This window comes from Chiloscyllium punctatum, chromosome 8, assembly GCF_047496795.1.
Source record: "Chiloscyllium punctatum isolate Juve2018m chromosome 8, sChiPun1.3, whole genome shotgun sequence".
Classification (NCBI taxonomy): domain Eukaryota; kingdom Metazoa; phylum Chordata; class Chondrichthyes; order Orectolobiformes; family Hemiscylliidae; genus Chiloscyllium; species Chiloscyllium punctatum.
In genome coordinates this window covers 12659410-12683510 of record NC_092746.1, presented here as the reverse complement: position 1 = coordinate 12683510, position 24101 = coordinate 12659410, and positions in this window count along the sequence as shown.

Here is a 24101-nt window from a genome sequence, read left to right as displayed (position 1 = left end):
TCACATTGTAGAATTGATTTACTATGTGTGTTAGGTAGACATTTAAATTATTTTTTCATATTAGCCACACTGTCACTGCATTTCTGATTTAAGCAGTTAAATAAATAAACTGGACACCCACCAGCTGATGAACGTTGTGTGGGATTGTAATAGAGAGTGGGGCAATCATACATCTCTTATTATTTAATACCAGAAATATAAAATCAATCAAAACTATCAACACAGAGGTTCTTCTATATTTTCAATGCTATGTCAGCAGAAATCTAATGGAATTCTCCCGTTAAAGGCCAATTATTCACCATTGCTAACAATTCCTGTTTTACTTAAAGAACGGTAAATTATCAAGCATTTTTAAGGCACAGAAACTCTACCTATGTCAATATTTCCCATACCAAGAGGAGCAGATCGGTCATATAGTAATTTTAATCTGGGGAACACATGGATTGGGAAACAGGGCAATTGTGGTAAAAATGAGAGTGTGTCAGAAAGCCAATTCAAATGTATGTTTTTAGCTTGAACAGGTTAGGCAAATTGTGTGCAACATCCTAGGGAAATGTGGGTTACTTATTAATATATATATGCTAAGCTTTTAATTAGATAAATAGTTCAACATAGCTTTAAGTTTAAAATTGTTCACCTGAATATTCTGGGCTTCCTAAAACTCACAAAGCAAATCAACACAATGCAGTAGAGAGGCCTAACTTAAACTCAAAGATATATTGCAATAAACACTCAATACTCAAAGTTATTTTCTTACTAGCCAACGGGAACGGTTGTTAACTGAGAGTTTACTTTCCATATTTTGGAAGATTTATGAATCATAGAAGATTGGATGGCACTTTGGCTAGGCTGGACAATAGACATAGAATCCCAAGATCACCCAGAAGTCAACCACGAAGGCTTTCACTCCATGTCTATGTGTAGCTGGTGGTGAATGTGAAATGGCAACTTTAATAACATGACACTCCTTCAACACTACTTTGGAATGTCAAGTGTGATCTTTATGCTCAAGTGCTGGAGTGATACTTAATCTAGAACTTTATGACTCAAAATGCTAGCAACTGAGCTCTGGTGAAAATGGTCTGAAATCAGTATGAATGGGGTATGTAAGAGCTTTGTTGGGAATAGATGGGGCATATTTGAAGCATGAGTTTGAAAGAAAACTGAATGGCGATTTCACAGGAAAGCAGGGATGTGATTAGGTGGGAACTTTTCTTTTCTTCTGTCTTTTTCTCTTTATTTTTGTTACTGGAGCATTGGGTGTAATTAATATCTGATAAATTAGAAAAATCAATCAGGCTAAATCAAACACTAAATTAATTAAAAATGAAAGTATTGGAATTGGCAGTTACAGCTGAGTCCAGATTTAACCAGTGAGCTAAGGACTTTGGTGATTGTCAAACTTTAGTGAGGTGAGACTGAGAAATGTGGCTTGCGTTGTAAAAAAAAATACAAAGGGGTTAAATTAGGCTGTGGGTTAAATTACGGTAAAGACATAAAGGCTACAATTAAATTCAGTAAATTTAAACAGGGTATTACTTACCAGGTTAAAACTGAAAAATGGACAGCTAAGTGTTTGACTAATTTGGTAGAGTCCTTGGAAGATGTAATGAAAAACAGATAATGGGGGTCCTGTAGATGTCATTTTTCTGGACATCTAAAAGACATTTGATCAGGTGCCACACAAAAGCCTAATACACAAGGTAAGTTCACACGGGGTTGGGAGCTGTGTTTCCTTGAAGCTGCACAGATGTAAAGACTCCGATGTTCCATGTATAGTGATTGGCAATGGTTGTGCAGCTGCTAACCTTTGATGGGAATGCCATTTAGCAGTAATTTATTAGCTTAGAGGATTGGCTAACCAACAGAAAATGGGGAGTCAGGATAACTATGTCTTTTACTGGTTGTCAAGCTGTAACTAACAGGGCACTAGAGGGTTCAGTGTTCGGACCCCAACTATTTGCAATCTAAATTAATTACCTAGATCCAGGAATAGAAGGCATTATAGCTAAATTTGCAAATGATGTAAATAGGTGGGAGAGTAAACTGCAATTAAGAAATAAGAATTTTACAAATGGATATATATAGGTTAGGCGAATGGGCAAAAATTTGGGAAATGGAGTTTAATAGCGATAAGTGTGAAGTTATCCATTTTGGTTGGAAGAATAAAAAGGCAGCTTATTTTCTAAATGGAGAGAAACTTTAAAGTACTTTGGAATAGATGGATCTAGGTATACGTGTGCATGAATCACAGAATGCTAATATGCAGGTACAGCAGGTCATAAGGAGGGCAATTGGAATTTTGACATGTATTGCTAAAGAAATGGGATATAAATATAGACACTTGCAAGATACTTGTAAAAGTAGTAGTGCTGTCACAATTGTACAAAGCATTTGTGAGACCATAACTGGAGTAGTGTGTAAAGTTTTGGTCTCGTTACTTGAGGAAGGATGTAATTGCATTGGAGGCAGTTGAGAGAAATTTCACTAGATTAATTCCAAGTATGAAAGATTAGATTACTTACAGTGTGGAAACAGGCCCTTCAGCCCAACAAGTCCACACCAACCTGCCGAAGCGCACCCACCCATACCCCTACATCTAACACTACGGGCAATTTAGCGTGGCCAATTCACCTAACCTGCACATTTTTGGACTGCGGGAGGAAACCAGAGCACCTGGAGGAAACCCATGCAGACACGGGGAGAATGTGCAAACTCCACATAGTCAGTCGCCTGAGGCGGGAATTGAACCCGGATCTCTGGTGCTGTGAGGTAGCAGTGCTAACCACTGTGCCACCGTGTCACCCACTAAATGTCCTATAAGGAGAGATTGTGCATTTAGGCTTATACTCATGATAATTTAAAGGAATGAGATGATATATAGTTGAATTAGATAAGATTTTAAATGAGTTTGACAAAGTAATCATAGTGCAGATGTTTCCACTCGTGAGGCAATCTAGAATGAGAGGTCACAGTTTTAGACTGAGGGGTGGCACATTTAAAACAGAGATGAGGAGAAACTACTTCTCTTAAAGCATTGTGAATCTGAGGAATTCACGCCTCTAGAGTGTGGTAGACACTGGGACACTGAATAAATTTCAGGAGAAGATAGGATTTTAATTAGTAATGGGTTGAAGGGTAATGGAGGCCGGACAGGAAAGTGGATTTGAGATGAAACTGAGATCAGCCACGATTAAATGGTAGAGCAGGTTCAAAGGACCGAATTGCTTACTCCTGCTCTTAATTTTTATGTTATGTAACATGATCACCTAATTAGTATTGGAATATAATAAACATATCAAAGCAGGTAATGTGTTGCAGCTGTAGAATGCTGGTAGACACTAGAAGAAACCGTAACGTATACATTTGAACTAAGCATCTGAACCTCAACTTTGGCTCAGACTTGATGAACTGCAATATGCACTATGGACACTGTGATGCATCAGAGAGGGAACAAGTTACCTGGACACTTTGTTTCAGGAAGCAATCTTGCTCTCTAGGCTATATACTTCAGATTTGGTCCATGGCCATGGATAGGAAAGTACTAATATGAATGAAGCAGTTATGAGAAGCCAGATGTAGTAGTGGAGGACTCACAACCTTTCACTTACCCAAGAGGTTTGAGGCTTGTGCAGAGGATTGACAACTGGGTCTGTAGGGCAGATGAGCACATTGGCCACAGATTACCATTCAAGATGAGACAATGATGAAGAATGCAATAACTGTAAGGGGACAATAGCAAGGGAGTAGGTAATGTTTTTCTCCAGTGAGCGCACGTCCCGTGATTGGTGCCGGGGCAATGAAATCGCCTTGTGACCAATGAGGAACTTAGAGTGGAAGCAATTAAATTAGATTGTTGTGGCCCATGCAGGTATGAAAGATATACGTAAGATTAAGAAAATAGTTCTGCTGAGAGACTACAACCAGCTGGATGCCAAATTTAAAAGGTGACCACATAGCTCCTAGAATACTATCTAAATCACCAGAAAACTGAAACACGATAAATAAGATCAAAGATTTAAATGCCTGGCTTAACAACTGGGACCCGAGAAAAGTATTTTCAATTCATGGGGCACCAGTACTATGGAAGAGGCAACCATATCATTGGAATGACCTTTACTTGGATTTTATGAATGAATGTTCTGGTGATGTGGCTGTAGAGAGGGCTTTCAATTTCATTGTGGAAGTTAGTGGAGGTAAGTGAAGAGAGATTTAGAAAGTTAAAGGGAAAGGTTAAGGCAATAGTAGATGGTAGAAATATGGGTAATAAGAAGGGGCAGGGCATACAAACATTGGAATACCCAACAAAGAGTTGGGAAAATACAAAATTAAGTCCCTGCCTCATGCTCAAGGCATTGATAGCAAGATCGGTGTGTTGATGGTCGAAATAGAAGTAGTTGATGATGAGCTGATAACTGTCACAGATATATGGTTGCATTGCTATGAGAGCTGGAGCAGAATATTCATGGATATTCAACATTTTGGAAAGTTAGACAGAAACAAAGAGGAGATGTTGTAGCACTGTTAATAAAGTTATATGAACAGTACAGTTTTGATAAAATTAACCTGGTTTGGACATTCAAGATTTGAATCAGTTTGGGTGGAGATAAGGAATATTTAAAGGAAGAAGTCACTGGTGGCTGTAGATAGAGCTCCAAGTAATAATAATATTGTAGCACAGAATAAAAATCAATAAATAATGATACATGTAAGAAAGCTACTATCATAATGATGGATTCTTTGATCTTCATATCCATTGAAGAAACTAAACTGACAAAGGTAGCCTTGACAATATGTTCATAGAATGTAATTGGGACAGTTTTTATTGAATAATAGGTTATAGAGCCTTCTGTGGAAAAAGTTATTTAGGCCTATAACCTGTAATGAGGCATGATTAATTAACAATCTCATAATAATGGGAAGAGTGACCATAGTATGTTGAATTTCACATTTAGTTTGAGAATGAGAGACTTGAATCTGAAATAGTGTCTTAAAATTAAATAAAGGCGATTATAGAAGGACAATGTCAGAGTCTGTTAAAGTGAACTAGGAAAACATATTCAGAAGGCAAAATGATAGGTCAGTGATAGCTTTCTCCTTAACAGGCATTTAAGATGATTTGTCATACCTTTCATTGAGACAGAAAGATGGAACTCATAGAAGGAACCATCCTTGATTAAGGATGATGATAAGATGGTATTGAACTGAGAAAAAAGATATACAACATTGCAAATATAAATGGTTGACCAGGAGATTAGAGAATACTTTTAAACAAACAAATAATAATGAAAAAAGAGGAGAAAACATATTATAATAAACTAGCAAGAGTATAAAAATAAGTAAGATCTTCTGGATCATATAAATGGGAAAGAGTAAGTGTTGGTTCCTTCAAGAATGCGACTGTGAAATTAATAATGAGAAACAAGGAAATAGCAGAGACTCTGAACAAAAAAAAAATGACCATTTGTTTCCATGGTAACAAACCACCAAAAGCATCTCACTAATAGTAGAAAATCAGGTACAATCAGGAGAGAGCAGTTAAAATAAACATGGGACAAAAAGCCCCCAGGATCTGATAATCTGCATCTTCTGATTTTAAGTACATGGCTGTAGATTGTGGAAACATTGATTCCTTCAATGTCAGTAGCTTGGTAAACCACAACTGCAGTGCCCCTGTTCTCGAATGGAGGGAGTCAAAAAGTGGGCAGCTGTAGCCAAACTCTCAGGCAGGAACAAAGGAACAGAAATAGGCCATTCAGCCCCTCAAGCAAGTTCCACCATTTGATAGGATCATAGCTGATTTGTGGCCTAACTCCACAAATCTGCCTTGTTCCTATATCCCTTGATACCCTTGCTTAATAAAAATGTGTTTATCTCAGATTTCAGTTTAACAATGAAATTAGCATCATGCACCTTTTGCACAAGAAAGTTCCAAACCTCCACTAATCCTTACATCTCTCCTGAATGCCCTGGTCTTAATTTTTAGTTTGTGCCCTTGTTTCTAAAATCTCCAACCATTAGAAATAGTTTATTTTTACCCACCCTTTCCTTCCCTGTTAATATCCTGAAGACCTCGAGATTGGGGGATCTGTTGAAATCCATTGCCCAGGAAGTAGTAGCAGGACATGAAGAAAATCATAAGACAGTCAAGTAAAGTCAATGAGTTTGAAAATTTTATCAACATTTTTAGAGGATGAACTGGTAAGATGGACAAATGGAAAACAGGTAATCTACCATATTTAGATTTCTAAAAGACATTAGTTAATGAGGCACATTAATATCTATCATGTTAAGACAAGATCTCAATGTTGCAGGTTGTACATTCGTAATAATGGAAAGAGAAAATAGACTCGGGATAAATAGATAATTTTCAGATTGGTGCATGATAACTGGAGGGTTCCCACAGGGATCAGTACTGGCCATCAACTATTTCCCACCTACGTCAATGACTTAGGAAAAGTTGCTGATGCTACAAAGAAAGTTTGGAAAGCATCGTGTGTGGTAAACATGGTCTATCTCTATCAGTTTGCAGTCTCTTTAATAAGTCCTCAAAACCTTGACAATATAAAACATTTTCCATAGAGAAATAAAAATGAAATATTATGTAAATGGAGAAGTACTACAGAATATTGTGGTAAAGAGTGGTTTGTGTATTCTCATACATGAAACATACAAGCAATTGCGAAGTCAAATGGAATGTTAGACTCTATTGCAAGATGGATCCAAAGGAAAGGAGAAAGGGCTTGCCCATTTGGGTGCAGAGTATGTTGGGATCCACAGTGGAACACTATGTCTCTTTATTCTAGAACAGGTATGAATCTATTAGAGGCAGTTTGCAGAATGTTCACTTAGGTTGATTCTAGTGATTAATGAGTTGTTTTATGAGAAAAAGTTGAATGTATTGTGTTTATATTTGTTACCATTTAGAAGCAGGAGTGGTGATCTTGCAACATGTATATGATTTTGAGTGGGCTTGACCAGGTAGATGGTGAAAAGGTAACTTTTTTTTTTGCCTTGACAGGGAGAAAATTGCCAGACCATCCTGCTGGAGATGGAGGTGTCAAAAATATGCAATAAAAAAAACTTGCAATATAATAGGTTTTCATGCCTGGATGTATTTTAACAGTTATTTTCATTTTCTGCGCATCCCAAAGCTAGAGGACAACAATTCTCATTTTTATCTAAAAGAAATGTGATTATACTTCTTGCATCAGAGGAGTCACCAGGAAGCCTAGCATGTTAGTCCTCACTGCTAAAAATGGATACTTCATATTTGTGTCATCCACAGATGGAAATGTATTCAGATTTAATTTATTAAGTGTTTTATTTGACCTTTAGAAGTTGTTGACTTGAGGCTGTTTCAATGTCACACTAACTCCAAAATTAATGTCTTATCTGAGTAAACATGAGCTAAAGTGACCAATCAAGGTTCACAATAGCTCTGTCTTTCCTTTCAATATAATGCCATCTTTTTGTAATAAGCTAGTATGATTAATTGTGAAGGAAGTAACACTTTAAAGAGGATTGTTCATTTATAGTTATTCTAGTTCTACTTTGCTGAATGTTTAAACTATATTTAAAAGTCCCACAAACCTAACTTATAATTTTAAATTGTACTCTAACATTATTCATAACTTATTTCTCAAATATGATATATTAGTCCTTATGAAATCATCACCTTGCATTATGAAGATTACTGAAAATATTTGTTTATGATTTCAATGAAGCATTGCTGGACCTGCTTTTTATTGAGCACAATCGACAATAAAATATAATGCAATACAATATAGCACAGGAACAGGCTCTTCCAGCCACCAAGCCCGCATCAATTCCGAATCCTTCTTTAGAACCGCTACTTACTGCCCATGCACGGTATCTATCCTTAAGTTCACCTCATGTGCATGATACAGGTCGATCTGCTATAATGCAACAGTTTTGTTCCTCTACAACCTCACGCTATAGAAAAGTGCACTATGGAAACTGCTATAGAAAATCACATTGTAGAAGATTGCTAATAGAAAATCACCATACCCATTCAGTAGAAAGTTTGTGTTATCCAAGCAATGTCCACAATTCGTCAATCGTGTTATAGCCAATTCACACTGATGAAACATACATACACCTTAAATGTTGCGAATGTGTCTGCTTCCACCACATCTGCTGGCAGTGTGTTCCAAGCACCTACCAGCCTCTGTGTGAAAGATTTGCCCTGCACTTCTCCCCAAATAGGGGTATGGGTGGGTTGCGCTTCGGCAGGTCGGTGTGGACTTGTTGGGCCGAAGGGCCTGTTTCCACACTGTAAGTAATCTAATCTAATCTAAAACTTTCCTTCTCACCTTGAACTTGTGTCCTCATGTGGTTGACTTTTCCACCCTGGGAAAAAGCCTCTGATTATTCACCCTATCTATGCCTCTCATAATTTTGAAGACCTTTATTAGGTTGCTCCTCAGGAGAAAGTGAGGACTGCAGATGCTGGAGACCAGAGTTGAAAAATGTGGTGCTGGAAAAACACAGCAGGCCAGGCAGCATCCGAGGAGCAGGAGAACCGACGTTTTGGGCATAAGCCCTTCTTCAGGAATGAGCTGGGATGGTATTTTTACAGGGGGCAGGGTGGGAGGAGGTGTAATCTAGGTAGCTATGGGAGTCGGTCGGTTTGTAGTAAATGTCTGTTTTGAGTCGGTCGCCCGAGATAGAAGTGGAGAGGCCTCGGAAGGGGAAGGAGGAGTCTGAGATGGTCCAGGTAAATTTGAGGTTGGGGTGGAAGGTGTTAGTAAAGTGGATGAACTGTTCAACCTCCTCATGGGAGGACGAGGTAGTGCCAATACAATCTTCGATGTAGCGGAGGAAAAAGATGGGGGATGGTGTCAGTGTAGCTGTGGAAGATGGACTGTTCCACATATCCGATGAAAAGGCAGGCATAGCTGGGGCCCATGCTGGTGCCCATGGCTACTCCTTTGGTTTGGAGGAAGTGGGAGAATTGGAAGGAGAAGTTGTTAAGAGTGAGGACCAGTTCAGTCAGTGGAAGGAGGGTGTCAATGGAAGGGTACTGGTTTAGTCGGTGGGAGAGGAAGAAGCGGAGGGCTTGGACGCCTTCGTGATGGGGGATGGAAGTGTATAGGGACTGGATGTCCATCATGAAGATAAGGCGTTGGGGGCCGGGGAAGCGAAAATCATGGAGGAGGTGGAGGGCGTGGGTGGCGTCCCGAACGTAGGTGGGGAGTTCTTGGACTAACGGGGACAGGACCATGTCGAGGTATGGAGAGATGAGTTTGGTGGGGCAGGAGTAGGCTGAGACAATGGGTTGGCCGGGGCAGTCGGGTTTGTGGATTTTGGGCAGGAGGTAGAAACGGGCGGTGTGGGATTGTGGGACTATGAGGTTGGAGGCGGTGGATGGGAGATCTCCTGAGGTGATGAGGTTATGGATGGTCTGTGAGATGGTGGTTTGGTGGTGGGAGTTGGGGTCATCGTCAAGGGGGCAGTAGGAGGGGATGTCCGTGAGTTGGCATCTAGCTTCAGCGGTGTAAAGATCGGTGCCAAACTATCACTGTGCCTCCCTTATCTGCCGATTTAATGGTGAGTTGGGGTTGGAGCGGCAGGAGTGGAGGGCTGTACATTATGAGGTTCAGAGGTTGGAGTGGGTGAGAGGGGTGGACAGGTTGAGGTGGTCAATGTTGCGGCGGCAGTTGGATACGAAGAGATCGAGGGTGGATAAGAGGCCAGCATGGGGTGTCCAGGTGGATAGGGTGTGTTGGAGGTGGGAGAAGGGGTCATCTGAGGGTGGGTGAGAATCCTGGTTGAAGAAGTAGGCGCGGAAGCGAAGGCGGCAGAAGAAATGCTTGATGTCTCGTCGCGTGTCAAACTCATTGATCTGGGAGCATAGGGGGATGAAGGTGCGGCCTCTGCTGAGGACTGATCATTCATCCTCAGAGAGGGGGAGGTCTGGAGGGATGGTGAAAATACGGTAGGGTTGGGAACTAGGACCTGGTGTGGGGCTGGAGCTGGGAGTGGGGGCGGAGTTAGGCATGAGGGTGGAGTTAGTCATGGGGGCGGAGTTGGTCATGGGGCAGAGATCAACATGGGGGCGGAAATTAACATGGGGGCGGAGATTAACGTGGGGGTGGAGATCGACGTGGGAGTGGCATAGTGTGCGGTGTGGTCCTTGAGCAGGTGAGTGATGTCACTGGGGGCGGAGGTTGCTGCTGCGGCAGCAGCTCCGGGGGTGGAAGCCGTGCGCCGGGCAGAGACAGCGCTGGTCCCGGTAACCATGGATACCGCGGTGGCAGCGTATCTGCCGGTGATGGTCCTCCTGGCGATCGTGGAGGCAGTTGTCTGGGCGGCGATTGCGGAGGCTGCATGGTCGGTGGTGGCTGTTGTCCATGTGGCGGTGGGGGTGGAAGTGATGTCACCATTTGCTGCGGTGGTGGTGGCTGCAGCAGCCGCATGGGCAATAGCGCCTGAGTGGTTCTGGAGGTCGCGAGAAGGTTCAGGAACGGTCGAAGAATCCAGAGTGTGGGGGGTGAGTACATGAAAGATTTTTGTACTTACTTTCTTTGATGTTTGATGTGACGAGGAAAAAAACGCTTGTTTAGTGTATGAATTCTTCTGAGGAAGAAGAACAGCAAAGGTCCTTTGCAGGTGTGGGAGAGTGTTGTCCTGAGCTGGGGCAGGGCTGACTGCAGGATGTGTAGGTAGCGGCGCATGGCTGCAAGCGTTGACCGGAGGATCCGGAGGGAGGTCTGTTGCTGGAGGCTTTGGATTTATTGCAGGTACTGGTTGTCCAGGTTGGGTCCAAATTGTGTTGGTCTGAATGTAGTCCGGAGTCTGTGCGGGATCAGTTGGTTCCATAGGCAGGTGCTGAGGAAGGAGATGTGGCTGTGGTAGCGAGTCTGTTTCAGGACGTGGCTGAAGAGCTTCAGGGCAGAGGAAATGACCTGGGGGGGGGGGGCAGTGAGAGAGGGACTCACTGAGATCCTTGTAGAGGGAGAGGAATGAGGAGAAGGGCTTATGACCGAAACGTCAATTCTCCTGCTCCTCGGAAGCTGCCTGGCCTGCTGTGTTTTTCCAGCACCACATTGTTCGACTGAGGTTGCTCCTCAGCCTCCATCGGTGAAAGCAATTCGAATTTCTCCTACCTTTCCTCATAACTGAAATCCTCCAGACCAGGCAACATCCTGGTGACCTAAATAAAATCCACAAGAAATGCGAATGCTGGAAATCAAAAACAAAAACAGAAATGTCAGGAAAAGCTCAGCGGGTCTGGCAGCATCTATGGAGAGAAATCAGTTAACGTTTCAGTTTCAATGACCCTTCCTCAGATAGGAAATATACCCTTGAACAATCTGGAGTTCTGACAAAGGGTCACTGAACTTGAAACATTAGCTCGAATTTCTCGCCACAGATACTGGCAGACCTGCTGAGTTCTTCCAGCAATTTCTGTTTTTGTTTATGATTCTGTTAACCTTCCCTGGACCCTCTCCAAAGCATACACATCCTTCTGGTAATGTGGTGGCCAGAACTGGATGCAATATTGCAAATGTGACCTAACTAATGTTTTGTACAGCTATAAGATAACTTGCTAACTTTTATATTCGATGCCCTGGCCAAAGAAGACAAGCATGCTGTATGCCTTCTTGAACACTTTATCCAAACACGTTCCCACTTTCAGGGATCTGTGAACCTGTGCGCTCATTTCAACAATGCAGATCTCAACAAAGACGTCCATACCTGGAAGGATTTTTCAGGCCATAATGTAATCGGTGTAATTTCATAATGCAATTTCAGAAACAGGAAATAATTGTCCACATAATACAGCAAAAATCTACCCTCCCAGGAAGATGTGTTAAAAAGGATTTTCAAGGATATTTTTCAGCTGTGCAAGAGTTGACTAATACTTGTATCCTCTAGTCACTCTTCGAAACATCTCATAAATAACCTTCTATGGCCTTTTAACTCCCCTCTTCAAGGATCTTTTTCATACAAATCCACCTGTGACAAAATAATTGTTGTACTACTTTAGGTAAGTCAGAATATGCCACAAATCCAGCTCTTGATCTGCAGCAATCCTGTCTTCAGGATCTCCACTGTATAAAACATGAGCTTGTGAGTTATCTAGTTTACTCCAATCAGCTAGACAGCGCAGAGATTTTGCAATTAAATCTGTTCAGCTCCAAGAATGAGCATTAACAGATTTATTGCCTTATTTGTTAAATACTGCCTTAACATCACAACCTATTACCCTATCAGGATGCTTACATTCCCTGTGACCCACTCTTTTATGATATCCTAAATCTGCACTAAATTATATCACAGATACCCTTGTGCTGCCTCATTCTTCAAGACCTCAACCTTGACAAAAGCTCAGCTCCCCATTTATAAACCATGCATATGCATAGACAAATAGGAACTAATTGTGGTGCCCTATACAGCAGAAGGACATTTTCATAGCACAGGAGGCAAGTTGGGATTTAATCACAGACCAGTCAATAAGAAGTGTATCCTTCAACCATCTGGAGTTTTTTGTTTTGCATAAAACACACAAGCTTGGGCTGTTGTCAATCTGGTTCATCAGCTAAACTCTTACGCAGTATTTCATTGATAACTACCATGATTTATTTCACAGAGCCCACTAATGATAAGACTTTCAGCTGTAGCATTCATGATCATGTTAACACCATGTCTCTGACAAATTCCTCTTTGTTTCCAGTCAGAAACTTTACTGCTGCCAAGTCTAGTCCATTTCATGAAAAAAAAACCTTCACCCTTATCAAGTATTCTTGAAGATTGCTGTATTTACAGTATGTAAAATTTAAATATTGAAGTCTTTGTTCTATTCCTTTTGATCCTTGACAATAACATTTTTAAAGTGACGTGCCAATGGAAGCTTTATAGAGTCAAAGAGTCATAGAGATGTACAGCATGGAAACAGACCCTTCGGTCCAACCCGTCCATGCCAATCAGATATCGCAACCCAATCTAGTCCTACCTGCCAGCACCCGGCCCATATCCTTCCAAACACTTCCTGTTCATATACCCATCCGAATGCCTTTTAAATGTTGCAATTGTACCAGCCTCCACCACTTCCTCTGGCAGCTCATTCCATACCTGTACCACCCTCTATGTGAAAAAGTTGCCCCTTAGGTCTCTTTTATATCTTTCCCCTCTCACCCTAAACCTATGCCCTCTAGTTCTGGACTCCCTGACCCCAGGGAAAAGACTTCGTCTATTTGTCCATGCCCCTCATAATTTTGTAAACCTCTATAAGGTCACCCCTCAGCCTCCTACACTCCAGGGAAAACAGCCCCAGCCTGTTCAGCCTCTCCCTGTAGCTCAAATCTTCCAACTCTGGCAACATCCTTGTAAATCTTTTCTGAACCCTTTCAAGTTTCACAACATCTTTCCGATAGGAAGGAGACCAGAATTGCACACAATATTCCAACAGTGACCTAACCAATGTCCTGTACAGCCGCACATGACCTCCCAACTCCTGTACTCAATACTCTGACCAATAAAAGAAAGCATACCAAACGCCTTCTTCACTATCCTATCTACCTGAGATTCCACTTGTGCTAGCATGTAAAGACATTCTGATACTTTTTTACATACTTCACTTTAATATTTTCTATTTTACAAAACACACAACACCAGGTTATAGTCCAACAGGTTTATTTGGAAATACTAGCTTTAGGAGACAACCACCTGATGAAGGAGCGTCACTCCAAAAGCTAGTGCTTCCAAATAAACCTGTTGGACTATAACCTGGTGTTGCATGATTTTTAACTTTGTCCACCCCAGTCCAACACTGGCTCCTTCACATCATATTTTCTATTCACCTTGTACTCTCTTCAACAACCAAATGTACAACTTTTCACAGGAGTTTTAGCCTGTGATTAGTAAGTTTAGCAAGTTCTCAATGAACTTTAAAACAACCTTTTTTTTCACTCTCTGACATTTATTACCTGATACCACGAACTTTGTTGATAAACGTCAGGGTGAGCCAAGGTAATAGGCTGAAGTCCTGACTCAGTAAACTGCAGATCCATTAAGTTTCCAAAAATAATTGCCTCAATCATGCTGCATGTCAATTTAATTTGTGCCTTTTTCATAGAAGCTTTACTCAAATAGCATAGGCATCTCACTTGAGATGACATAAGTACTCATAAAATGGTTTACTCCACCATTTTATATGGAAATAGAACTCCTTATAGTGTAACTTGTACATGTGGATTGCATCAATCCTTCCTACCTGGTAAATCAAGGTAATATGTTAACCAGTTTATTCTACACATTGCTGAAGTGCAGTACTATCTACTAATATACTGTTAAGGGAGTCCTTGACTAACACAACCATCACAGGACTAAAATTCTGTGATCGATATAATTAGTTTGGATATACCATTAACTTTATCCTCTTCAGAATGCTTTTTGTCTTGTGTTATCTGAAGGTTTTACCTTTTTGTTTTAGGCAGTTCAATTCATAATGATACTTTGACTCATAACCAAAGGACCTGTTCCTTGGGCATTCCTGACATTTATTCACCAATTATTGCTGCACTAATTGTATCTTCTGTTTCAATAGCAAAGTGCTTTAATCTTGTACTTCCTGGCTTTAGTCCTTCTATGGTGTTCATGATTGTATTCAATATCTGGACCATTTCAAAATCTAGCAATTATTGTTTTCTCTTTATTAGGAAAGTAGCCTGTTCACACAGTCTATTTCATTCTTCAACAAGACGTGTATTTCACCCACCAATCATTACTTGGCAGTGGACTTTGCTTCCTGCCATTTTCCATGAATGTCGACCAGGATTGTAATTTTTTGTCTGATTTGTTTTAATTTGCTTCCAAGCTTCACCTTTATGCAGCTATTCTCTATAACAATGTTCTATTCCAGAAAGGTAGTTTATGGCGGGCAGATGTGGAGCTATTCTTTTACATACTTTTATACTTACATATTACAGGGTTCACATCTCCTAACAAACAACTACTGTCTTAGTCTTTATCTATTTACTGAGGCTTAGGTGAATCTCAAGTTACTGCTAATCACTTGTGTACAGTTAGTGGACCATAAGACTACAAGATATTGGAGCATAATGAGGCCATTTGGCCCATTGAGTCTGCTTCACCATTTGATCATGGCTGATATGTTTCTCAGCTCCATTCTCCTGCCTTCTCTCTGTAACCCTTGATCCCCTCACTAATCAAGGACTTACATATCTCTGTCCTAAAGCCACTCAATAACAAGTCTTCCACAGCCTTCTGCAGCAATGATTTCCACAGATTCACCATCCTCTGGCTGAAGAAATTCCTCGGACATCGTGAGGACTGCAGATGCTGGAGGTTCAGATTTGATAAAGTGTGGCGCTGGATAAAGCACAGCAGGTCAGGCAGTATCTGAAGAGCAAGAGAGTCACCGTTTCAGGCAGGTCCCTGCATCAGGTCCCTGGTGAAGGGTCCTGCCCGACACTTCGACTCTCCTGCTCTTTGAAGAAACTCCTCCTCACCTCAGTTTGAAAGAGTCGTCCTTTCACACTGAAGCTGTGCCTTCGGGTCCTAGTCTCTCCTATTGGTGGAAAGATCTTCACCATGTGCACTTTATCAGGCATCTCTGTATTCTCAATAATACAAATTTAAATAGCAGACCTCTAATATTCTGGAGTCTTACTGATCTATATGTAGGGGTGCTCCAGGAATCTAAATCAAGTCTTCAAGCAAACCAGTAGCTCACTTGATGCCTACTAGAGTCCTCATGTGACTTTGTTAATACCTTTCCTGTTCATTGGTAGATAGTACTGCACTTCAGCAATGTGTAGAATAAACTGGTTAACATATTACCTTGATTTACCAGGTAGGAAGGATTGATGCAATCCACATGTACAAATTACACTATAAGGAGTTCTATTTCCATATACAATAGCTGGAGTAAACCATTTTATGAGTACTTATGTCATCTCAAGTGAGATGCCTATGCTATTCGAGTAAAGCTTCGATGAAAAAGGCACAAATTAAATTGACATGCAGCATGAGTGAGGCAATTATTTTTGGAAACTTAATGGATCTGCAGTTTACTCAGTCAGGACTTCAGCCCATTACCTTGGCTCACCCTGACGTTTATCAACAAAGTTCGTGGTATCAGGTAATAAATGTCAGAGAGTGAAAAAAAAGGTTGTTTTAAAGTTCATTGAGAACTTGCTAAACTTACTAATCACAGGCTAAAACTCCTGTGAAAAGTTGTACATTTGGTTGTTGAAGAGAGTACAAGGTGAATAGAAAATATGATGTGAAGGAGCCAGTGTTGGATTGGAGTGTACAAAGTTAAAAATTATGCAACACCAGGTTATAGTCCAACAGGTTTATTTGGAAGCACTAGCTTTCGGAGCACTATTCCTTCATCAAGGAAGTCAACACCACCTCCCATCCAAGGAACTATTCTGCTCAGAGGAATAATTATTAGTGGTAAACTTCATTTCTTCAAAATTAAGGAATTGTAGAAGCTTCCTATTATAGATATGCATGATCATTTACTGCTGCCCATGTATCAGTTGAGTAGGAATTGATTTGAACTTTTTGACTGATAAATCCTGCCCATATTTGGAGCATTTCCACAAGTGTGCAGTATATGACTCCCTGGACTTTCAGCTGGAGCAAATATTCTGAACACCCACTTCTTCGGACTCGTCTCCTGAGTATCAAAGTGGACACGGCTGGCAGTCCAAGCAAACACGGCACCAGTTCTTCAAAAATACAATTGTAGGCAGAGGGTTGTGTAAACTTTCAGATGCCTCCAGCGGGTCCCTGTAAGGAACGGGAACAAAGAAATCCAGGGCTGTGGTGTTTTCGACCACCAATGGCAATGCATGTCAACATGTTCTTTATGGAATTAGGTCTTGCTTCAGAAGACTACAGATGTCAGTGACAACTGTAAATGAAAACCAGAGTCTCCCAAGCACTCATGTCCAGAAAGTCTATTTCTGACTGTATTACTCTTGCTGGATCTCTTGATCATTCTCGATAACATGTGGAGCAGCAGGTATCTGGGGGAAGGCTGCTGTTAGTTCTGTGGAAGTTGTTGTTGCTGTTTCTCTTGTTCTTTAGCAGAGTCCGAGATAGGGCTGCTCCATTCAAACTAAGAAAGCTGAAAAACAAACGCTGCAGAAAAACCTCCAAAACTTTGGAAATCACCTCTAACTCAGTGAAAACATGTTTTCAGAACAAATCCTGTCAACAAAAGGCCTCACACTTTAGCAAAGCTGTTCCAGCTCTGCATTTAAAGACTAACCAGCTTGTCCATTAGTCAGCTCTTTGAATTTCTACAGTACTCTCACTTTGCTGAACCTACTGCATTTAGTATTGCTTGAAATGCCTATGTGCTGTCAGTTAAAGCACAATTCCAGAGTTACAACTGCATTCCATTGACTCTTAGCATGTTTAAATCTCAGATTCTTTAGCCCCATGGTGGTTTTTCACAGACATAGAAACATGTTCTAGTTAAATGCAAGGATCTTGCAAATTTACCAACCAGCCAGCAATTGTACTTCTTTAATAATCACTTAGCATGCACTAGTACCATGCCCACTTGTAGTTTAAAATCTAACTTTTGCACCAGTGGAATTAAACTAATGAGGGACCCTGAAAAAGCTGCAGTTGTTCACCTTCTGAGTAGCCTAGCTAGCTAAAATACACTTCTATAACTTTATTTGCTAACAGAAGAGAAACAAAAAGTCAATTAAACAGCATAATTTGCAGTGGAATACATTTAACTTAGACATTCTTCATTTCACAGAAGATACAATTACCAGTATCTAAGCTAACCAGCAGGTCTTGGTAGGTTTGCAGTAGATTGATTAGCAATCAGGTGATGGAGTGAATCTGAGAATCTGTGCATCAGTGGGAACCATATTAATCCTCCAAGGATATAGTTCGCTTGGGGAGGGTTGGAAGTAGAGAAAAAAACCTCAAATCAAACTACAGCCAGCTTCCAACTCATCCACTTTCCATTTTAACAAAGGTGAGGCAGGAGACCCACCTACTCCCAGAAGTTGGATCAGTCGGTTAAATCTGGAAGGAGGCTGCACATCTTCATTTTCACAAGATTTTAATTTTTTTAATCTCAAGGACACCAGGTTTCAAAGACCTCAGGTAATCAGGCAGGTGAAAACAGACTGGAAGGGTCAGTACCAGGAAGTCAAAGCATTTACTGCATTGCACAATAATGCATCCCTTTACACATTCCATGACTTCCATAATCTTGAACATTGCCTTTTCCCCTCTATGTCACCTGGCACTGAAAACAATCTCTGACTCCTGTCATTCCCTGATCTCTACCTTTCTTACCTTCACACAATCTCCATATCTCTCCATAATTGCTGATTGCTCTCACAGCATTAACTCTCTAATACTCCCTGCATTGTGTGATGATAGTATAGTTTTAAGAGGTGCATTTTGTCCTTTTGTTTATGCAGAGACGTTGAGACAGAGGACTGTTCCAAACCAATAAAATAAACAGCTTGTGACGCCTTGGTTTTTTTTTTAAACGTTGTAACAATAGAAGCAGCCTGAAGGGGTGGGGTCAAGCTCCAACAATTGTATTTTAACTACAGTGTAAGAATAAAGAGTGTTTTGCTTCAAGCCTAATAATTTGACCAATCCAATTGTATCTGGAATACAAGCCTTACACTTTTTACAATTTTTATTTATTCATTTTTTAATGGGATTTTGGTGTCACTGGCTGGCCAGCATTTATTGCTCGTCTCTAGTTGCCCTTGAGTTGCCCTTGAGAAGGTGGTGGTGAGCTGCCTTCTTGAATGACTGCAGTCTACCTGCTGTGACCCACAACATTTGGGAGATAATTCCAGGATTTTGACCCAGCAACAGTGAAGGAAAAGTGATATATTTCCAGGTCAGGACAGAGGGTGACTTGGAGGGAACTTGAAGGTGGTGGCGTTCCAATATATCCGTTGCCCTTGTCCTTCTAGATGGAAACGGTCATGAGTTTGGTAGGTGCTGCCTGAGGATCTTTGGTGAACTTCTGCAGTGCATTTTGTAGATAGTACACACTACTGCTACTGAGTGTCAGTGGTGGAGGGAGTGGATGCTTGTGGGTATAATACCAATCAAGCAGGTTGCTTTGTCCTCGATGATGTCAAGCTTCTTGAGTTTTGTTGGGACTGCACTCAGCCAGGCAAGTGGAAAGTATTCTACCCTACTCCTGACTTGTGCCCTGTAGCTAATGGACAGGTTTTGGGTAGTCAGGAGGTGAGTTACTCATCACGGTCCTCCTAGCCTCAGGCCTGCTCCTTAGCTACGTGCATTTGTTGGTGAGTCCAGTTGAGTTTTGATCATTGATAACTACCAGAACGTTGATAGTGTGGGATTCAGTGATGGGAATACCATTGAATATCAAGGGGCAGTGGTTAGATTGTCTCTTATTGATGATAGTCATAGCCTGGCATTTGGGTGGCATGAATGTTACTTGCCACTTGTCAGCCCAAGCCTTGATATTGTCTAGATCTTGTTACATTTGGGCATGGACTGCTTCAGTATCTGAGGAGTCACAAATGAGGAATGAACATTGTGCAATCACTAGCGATCATCCCCACTTCTGACCTTATGATGGAGGGAAGGTCCTTGATGAAGCAGCTGAAGCTGGTTGGGCTGAGGACACTACCCTGAGGAACTCCTGCAGGGACGTCTTGGAGCTGAAGTGACTGACGTCCAACAACCACAACTGGCTTCCTCTAACCAATGGAGAGTTTGCTTGCTGTTATCCATTGATTCCAGTTTTGCCACGGCTCCGTGATGCAACATTTGGTCCAATGTAGCCTTGGTGTCGAGGGCTGACCCTTTCATCTCACCTCTGGAATTCAGCTCTTTTGTCCATGTTTGAATGAAGTTTGTAATGAGGTCAGGAGTTGAGTGGCCCTGCAGAACCTAAACTGTGTGTCGCTGAGCAGGTTATTGCTGAGTAGGTCCTGATTGATAACGCTGTTGATGAAACCTTTCACCACTTTACTGATGATCATGACTGATGTAGGAATAATTGGCTGGGATAGATTTGTCCTATTTCTTATGTACAGGAAATATCTGAGCAATTTTCCATTTTGCTGGGTCAAAGCCAGTGTTGTAACTGTATTCGAACTGTTTGACTTAGGGGAACAGTAAGTTCTGGAGCACAAGTCTTCAGTACTATTACCAGAATGTTGTCAGGGCCTGTAGCCTTTACAGCATCCAGTGCCTAGGAGAAAGTGAGGACTGCAGATGTTGGAGATCAGAGTCAAAACGTGTGGTGCTGGAAAAGCACAGGAGATCAGGCAGCATCCAAGGAGCAGGAGAATTAATGTTTCGGGCATAAGCATTTCATCAGTATCTAGTGCCTCCAACCATTTCTTGATATCAAGTGGAGTGAATCGAATTGTCTGAAGACTGACACAGTCAGTTCTAATATAACGCAATAGTTCTGTTCTCATGTGATCTCACATGATGGGAAAATCATGCAATAGGTTCACCATTTAAATAGTGCATCATGGGGCCAGAATCATGTTATAGCCAATACAGGTGAGGAAAATCTATATTCTACAAATAACAGTCTAAATTCTTCAATTGTGTCAAAGCCAATTCCTATTGAAGAAACACACATTATAGCAGGACTGACTGTATATGTAATGCTGGGAACCACTAGAGAGGCCCCTGATGGATCAGCTACTGGGCACTTCTGATTGAAGATTGCTGCGAACCCTACAGCCTTATCTTTTGCACTGATGTCCTGGGCTCTTCCATCATTGAGGATGGGGATATTTGTGGACCATCCTCCTTCAGTGAGTTGCTTAATTGTCCAACATCATTCATGACTGGGTGTGCCAGGACTACAAAGCTTAGATCTGATTCAGTGGTTATGGGATCACCTTGCTGTGTCTACCACTTGCAGTTTGGCAGTTTGACATGCAAGTAGTCCTGTTTGGTGGCTTCACCAGGTTGACACCTCAGCTTCCGGTTTGCCTGGTGCTCTTGCTGACATCTTCCTGTTTCTGCACTCTCCATTGAACCAGGGTTGATCCCTTGCCTTGATGGTTATGGTTGAATGGGGGATATGCTGGGACATGAGGTTACACAAAATGCTGGAGTACAACTAAAAACAATATAGAAATGCTGAGAATCTGAAATAAAACAAAATATTCTGGCAATACCCAACTGATCTAGTTGCAATTGTGGAGAGAGAAATAGTTATCTTTTGAATCATGACCTTTCATTATAATGGAAAATTGAGTTCCAATTTAAGATCGTAACTTGAAATGTTAACTCTGTTTCTTGTTCCACAGAATTCGGGGTCAAAATATAGATTTCTTTCTTGAGATTTTCTCAAGAGCTGCTCTTTGATTTTCAGAGTTACATTTTAGGAATTCTTTTCACACTTTATCTAACTTGCATGTTCGATGTTACAGTCGTGTGGTGACATTACTTCGCATTTTTGTGTTGATGTGTTGGGTATTCAGACTCACACGGAAGCAGAATTTAATGAATTTGTTAATATCCTTAATCATCACTGCTTCATTAAAATTAAAGCTAAATGCATAATGAAACCCCTAATGTTCATGACAGCACAGCATTTAACTGTTTACAAGTCAACAGGAGTAAGGTAGCAATTTTTTCTTAACTGATTGACGTATACCTCTAAACATAAAAATGCACATAAAGAAAATTACTTAGAATGGAATACTGTATAATTGCAAATCCTCGTGAAATAAAACTTTTCACAATCAAATTATCCAACTAACATATTGGAATGGATAATACATGTCATTGCTAAGTGTGTTTTGGGCAAAGGGGCCAAATAGTATAAGAAGGGTGGCTCACCTACTGCTTCCCACCAACTCTGGGTGTCCATTGTACACACCATATACCAAACTCGGCAGCCTGCTTTCCATATGTAAGTAAATTGAGGTTGTTAAAAGCTGAATTCACTCAATATCACACTGCCCACACTGTAATATGGTGGTGACAGGCGTTTGGGTGAGGGTGAGGTTCTCGATTATTTTTAATGTGCTTAAAATATCGGGTGCTATCATAGTGGGGTGCCCCTTTCCAGCTTTCATTTATTTTGATATCCTCCCTCAGATATCAACAAAACCCAACTCAAAATGGAGAGAATTATCTGGATCCAGGACCAATGGAGCCTCTAGCATGGCTCTGCCTGCAATATTGGCAGAAACAACTTTGGAATTCAGATGCTGCCAGGACTGTTGGTGAATCTGATTGGCTGGCAATTCCTGAGAGTGGAACCATCTCTTGTGAGGAGGAAAAATCTCAGGAAGAACGTCGCAGTGCCATTGGCCTTTCACAAGGAGAAACAACCTGTCTGCAACCTCATTACTTTCTACCCATTGTTCATTCCAGGAGTATCCACTACATTATTACGATAAAGTAGCTCATGAACTTCTGCAGCCTTAAGCTACACCTCCCCCCCCACCCCGCCTTCTGCACGGCCTCTTCATTCACTTAAGTCACCTCTCCACTTACACTAAAATGAGCAACCGTGTACCCACTTACATCACTATAATACCTGTTCTTCCTCATTTCAGGAGAAAAAACAATAAAACAGAAAGAATCAAGATGGGCGGGTATGCTGCTTGCCACTCCTCATATGTGGAGAGCATCCTGGTGCTGAATACCCCGAGTTGGTGACTAACCATGTCCAAGCCTCAGGACTGGGATGGCCTTGACTGACTGTGATAGTGACCCCTGAGGGAAAGCTTTCTGCCTTGACTTAACTGAGACCTGGTGACAACCATGACAGGATTTCTGACATTGTGTTTGTGCTTAATGGCAAGGCAAGACAGAAATAATGTGAGCCTGGTATCTCTAGCTGAAGAGGAGGAATACAAAATGCTAAGGCAAGGCAGGGATGCTGCAAGCATTCAGGTAGGCTCAGATTGAGTGAGCAATTTATCAGCAAGTGAGCAGACTGGAGATACAGCCTGCGTTCATCTCTGAGATGGGTATGTGTCCCTGAGTGCACAAAATCCCTGAACGTCTTACTGCAGCCCAATGTGCAACACTGAAGTGCAGAAGTGTCATGTAACTGGATCAAGATGTGCCATGAGAGTCCTTAGAGACTGACACATCAAATTAAATACCTGGCAATATGGGGTGCATGTCATCAGTGCCCAAGGAGTGGGCCCTGTGATGTTGATGCCCAGGGTTCAACATAGAGGTCATTTGGAGCAACTGGTGAGGTGATGTGCTGACTTCCATATCAATAATTCTTTACATCTAAGTATTTCAGCACATTTTGCAGGATAAGAATCTATATTAATGAGGTGCATTACATTTAACAAGATGTAATCCTCCTTTATTTTCAAGCCATCCTGCAGCATACCATTATGTCTCTACTGGTCCACTTCAACACTTTGGTTAATGGAAATTTGAGGAGCTCACATATACTGGTCCACAGAAATTGTTTCTAAATTGGGCACTCAACTTGCAGTCTTACTAACTGGCATTCAGTCCTATTAGATAAAACCAACTTGTTTGTCCTCAGTTTGGACAATTGGGAATTTAGAATCCAGTGGTGGATGGTGGGACTGTTGTATGAAGAGAGATTGACTAGGTTAGGATTGTTTTCGCTGGAGTTCAGATGAATGAGGGGGTATCGTATAGAGACTTATAAAATTCTAATAAGACTAAACAGGGTAGATACAGGGAGAATGTTCCTGATGGTGGCTGTGTTCAGAACCAGGGGTTACAGTCTGGATTCAGGGTAAACCTTTTAGGATGGACATAAGAAGACATTTCTTCACCCAAAGAGTGGTGAGCCTGTGGAATTCATTACCACAGTATATAGTTGGTACCAAAACATTGAATGTATTTAAGAGGAAGCTCGATATAGCACTTGGGGTGAATGGGATCAAAGTTTATGGGAAGAAATTAGCATTAAGCTATTGAATTGGACGATCAACCATGATCGTGATGAATGGCGGAGCAAGCTCAAAGGACTGAATGGCCTCCTCAAGCTCCTATCTTCTCTGTTTCTTTATCTATGTTTATGCTCTGCCAGTTGCATGACTCCGCCAGTATTAGTTAATTTCTTAATAGCCACAAGTCCATAGTTT